Below are 4,552 nucleotides of genomic sequence, written 5' to 3' on the forward strand. Positions count from 1 at the left end.
TGTGTGTGTGTGTGTGTGTGTTTGGTGCTGTAATAAATTACCATGAAACTGATGCTTTGGAACATAAATTTATCTCACACCACAAGGAAATCTAACTAAGCAGAAAGGGAACTTTGCTACTAGATGAGCCAAAAAATAAAAATCCATTTCCTTGCTCATTCCCTCTTTCGGAAACCAGGTGGTTTCTGTGGCCTCTTTCCATGACCTTTGCCTGGTGGCTTCCACCTGCCGCTCTTCTCTGTCTTCACACAGCCCTGTAGATTGGCTCGCTCGCATCCTTCCAGAAACGCCTATGTGACTACACTGGACCCACATGGATGATTCTGGCTAATTGTGTCATTTGAAGATCTTTAATTGCATCTGAAATCTTCTTCTTGAGGCATATGGTAGCAGTCATAGCTCAGAACGACTCTCTTAGAGAGGACCTACAGGACTTAATCTTTTGTTTGGAAACAGTTCACCTGAGGATTTTGAAGACATTGGTGCCCTGTCTTTTCACAATTCTATGAGACCCTAGAATAGCTGTTGTCAACCTATGGTCTCAACCCCTTTGGGATCCACTTATTAGGTATCCCGTATATCAGCTTTTTACATTACCATTCATGGCAGTAGCGAAATTACTGTTATGAAGTAGCAGCAAAATAATTTTATGGTTGGGGGGACCACAACCTGGGGAAAGGTATTAAAATGCCACAGCAATAGAAAGGTTGCGAACCACTTCACTAGAAGGATTCAGGTCCAGCAGAGTTCTTGGTCTTGTAAGTGTGACCTGATTTTCCATCTCAAAGACACATTTAAGAACTTCTCCCTCTGCCTTCAAAGCATGATGAAGACCTTCGTGCCTGTCTTTTTTTTACTATTATGTGTACTTAGTGATGCATCTTCATATACCAAGATAGCTAACTGCTTCCTTCCAGTTGCTTTTCTGATATTGTTAATTAGTAGACTTGATAGTTGATTTTTCTTGCCTTTGCTCCTGATGAGGCTGCTGCATTGTTTCAGGGGTACAAAGTCTGCTTTCTGAGAAAGTCGAGCCCAGTTATTCTGTGCTTTGATTCTAAATTTTCTCTTGCTCGGTGCATTGTTTCTGGTCTTCAAATTTGCTTCCATTCATGTGGCTGATTTTTGCCACTGCCTTATGTTTGGGACTTGCCTTAATTGTGTAGGGAGCCTCAGGAAAAAATGGAATATTTAGGATTGAGCCTCTAAAAAGTTGACAGAACGTCTGTGTGGGGAGGTAGATTGACAGCAAGTGTTTTCCTTTACCGTGTGTTCTGGCCTGACCTTTTCAACACAAGGACACCCAAATATCAGTTTTTAAGAATTTTTCCCAAAGTTTAACTTCCATGAGGAGAATATCCATTCTGCCCCTCAAGAGTAGAGGCAGCTTGCCCCTGGCTGGAAGCAAAGGCAGAACTGTGAGACTTTTAGTGCTTAATCTTTAGCTTCCTTGTCCTGCCATTAGTAAGGCAATTGTCCTGCTCACCACCAGATCAGGAACCAGCAAATGCCAGGTTTCTGTACAGCAATCCATTTTCAGCAAGAGTTTAAAAGTCCTTCCCAGACGTGGCATCACGCCTGCTTCCACCCTCCCGCTCCATCTCTCCTTTCAAAGGCAGCTGAGACCTGGATTCCCTGCAGCAGGAATTATCTCTTAGCTCTGGCCAGGTTCTTCACTTCCAGTTTCTCTGCTCCATAACTCAGTGCTTACATTCCGACAGTGTGGCCGGGTGAACTTCATTTCCTCTCTCGCATTCGTTTTATCCATATGGATTTAAATCATTCTCCCCCAGAAGCAGGGCTACCCAAGGCGGGAACAGATGCTCTGTGTGTCGTGTTTCACAGAAATTCCGAAGCATCAGTCCAGGCCTTGGTAGGAAGGAGATAATAAATTCCATTGGGCTAACTAAAGCAATTGTCACGAAGAGTCTGTTCAAAAAGCTATGCATAAGGACGGAAAAGCACTCAAGCTAATGGCAGCATGGAGCTGTTACTGTCCCTAAGAGTACAGAAAAGAACCCACTGAAAGCATTCCATGGAAAGAGATTTTGGACAAAACACTTGAACCTATAGCATCTTATCTCAATAGCAGCAATATTTCACTTCTTCCCATATCTATCCTCCCCATGATACAGTTTTATTATTTGCCTCATTGAAAGCTAGAATCTATGTTGACTACTTTCTCCATCTTAAGAATATAGAATACTTGTGTGTTGTACTAGACAATAGAAATATAATAGAAGTGAAGATGAAGCCTCCACACTCCTGAACACTTACTCAGACCCCATGAGATTGACCCTGAGTTAGTATCTTGCTGGATAACAAAAGTCGTCTGCCCTGTCGTTGACCCCACCTAACAACCTTCCAGCAGTAAGATTCTGAGGAGAAATGATCCTTAACCAGCTAGTCACCCTGCCATCCTACAAACTTGGTGAAGCTTTAGAAGTGACAGAGATCAGGACTGGGAGCAAAGAAGAAAATCAACAGAACCCTACAAAGGCGTGAGCTAAAACAGCTACCATCCAGACATTCAACTGATCAAGGCTCATTAAGTAGCAGTAGCTGACTGGCATAAGCTTCTAATCAGGAAACAGAAAAATGTAGCAATCAGTCAAGAGGGACAGGAACCTAACCCTCCTCTCCTCTCCCCTTCCTGTCCTCTTATAATGTTTCCTGTTCCTCCAGTTTAAGCCGAAGCAAAAGAGAATCCATTGACTGCTGTCCTGGTCAGTGATCTTTCTGGTCCTCAGTCAATAGAAAAACCTTGGGGAAAAAAAATCACCAGTAGAAGCCATTCACCGTGCATATGTGTCTACTTTCCAATTCTTAGAATTTCTGGAAATGTGGATCAAATACTTGCTGTTATATGGAAGACATCAGAAAAGATCAGAAAGTTGACTTAGGAACAAAGGAATATTGGCCAACAATAGAGAAAACAGATGAAAGACTTGGTAGTTAGCTTTCTCACTACTGTGAGAGAAATGCTCAGGAAAGATTTCAGATCACAGTTTCAGGTCATCCACCATCAGTACCAACCATCTCTTACAATTCTGAGCCAATAAGAAGGCAGAAAGGAAAGTGACAAGAGCATCTGGAAGAGAAGATTGCTTACCTCGCAGTGGACAGGAATCACAGCTAACTAGTAATAGGAAAGGGGCCATAACAAGACACATCCCCTGGGACATGTCTCTAGTGACATACTTTCTCCAACCCCACCCTACCTTTCACATTCTATCACACTCCAAATCTTTCCAAACTTAGAATTCATGATGAACATTATAACAAAGGCTTTCACTACTCCAGAGTCCTCATGGCAGCCTATAGACATCAAGTCACCACTAAAGTGTTGACTTCTGAGCAGATCCATGATGCTGAGGCTGTGAACATCTTCAACTATCAGAGATTCATTTTTCATAATACCCCTAAAGCAATAATAATAAATAATAATAAACCAAAAGCAATAATAAAAATAAACCAAAAATGGTACGCACAAGAAACAATTTTGACTGCAAGTTATACAACATTGACTTAAACTTTGTAGAGACTGGTTTCTCTCTCACATAGAACTTTAGCAATGAATAGTTAGGATGCAGAGATGGACGGATGAAGACACATGATTCCAAGGCACCTGCTGATCAGAAAATGTCCTGGATACCTGTGCTTTCATAAGCATCTTCAGTAAGTTGTTGTGGGGCTGTTCATCTGCAGAAAGAAGGGAGCAGGGGTGCTGAGCTACTACAAAGATGCCAGGAGAGCAAGATTTATTAAGCTATTTATCTCCAAATTTGTTTTCCTAGGAACACAGAAACCTCTCATCCCAGGAGAATACTAGCAGGGCCTTAAGAGCTCAGGTACAAACACTGCATTGCCCCTGGGTGCTATTTACCCTCCATTAAAGCACAGGCCTCCAGACCACACTTTAAGAGGCAATGCTTTAAAAGCAAAACTACAGTTGTTTAACCTCAGCTCATTGAAAGGTCTGTTGAACCACCTCCCCTTCACTTCAGGCTCACTGAGTCCTGCAGTTTGATATGCAGAAAACATGCTAGGTGGAGGGAGGTGACAAGCAAGAGGTATTCCGTGACAGGAGGCAGAAAGATGGGAGATTGTAAAGTTTAATTTCTGTGCAGAAGTGGAGTGCTTAAGATAATCACTTAGAAACCAGACGTCTGGTGGTCCCCTTGGACCCCCTTCTTTGCAATGGCAGGCATCACTGCACCCCAGGAGCATCTGACAGACAAGCAACCACGCCTTCTTCCTTTTCATTCCTGCTGTCGCCATTCTCTCGATAGAAAAATTCTGGCTAACCCGGTGACTCAAATGGGACATTTGGCAAGGAGTATTTTGCTTCACATTGAGTGATTTCTTCCTAAGAAATTATCAGTGTTATAATAGCAAGGTAATTAGGGAAGGATTGAGAAGGATTTGATTAAAACTGCTTCTAATTTTTCATATCTAACAAGAAGCAAGCATCTGTGCCAGAATCATCAAGAGATTTAGATCTCTGATAGGTATGAAGACAGGTGGTGGTACCCTTTAATAAATGTTTGCT

This window comes from Microtus ochrogaster, linkage group LG7_11 (assembly GCF_000317375.1).
Source record: "Microtus ochrogaster isolate Prairie Vole_2 linkage group LG7_11, MicOch1.0, whole genome shotgun sequence".
NCBI lineage: Eukaryota > Metazoa > Chordata > Mammalia > Rodentia > Cricetidae > Microtus > Microtus ochrogaster.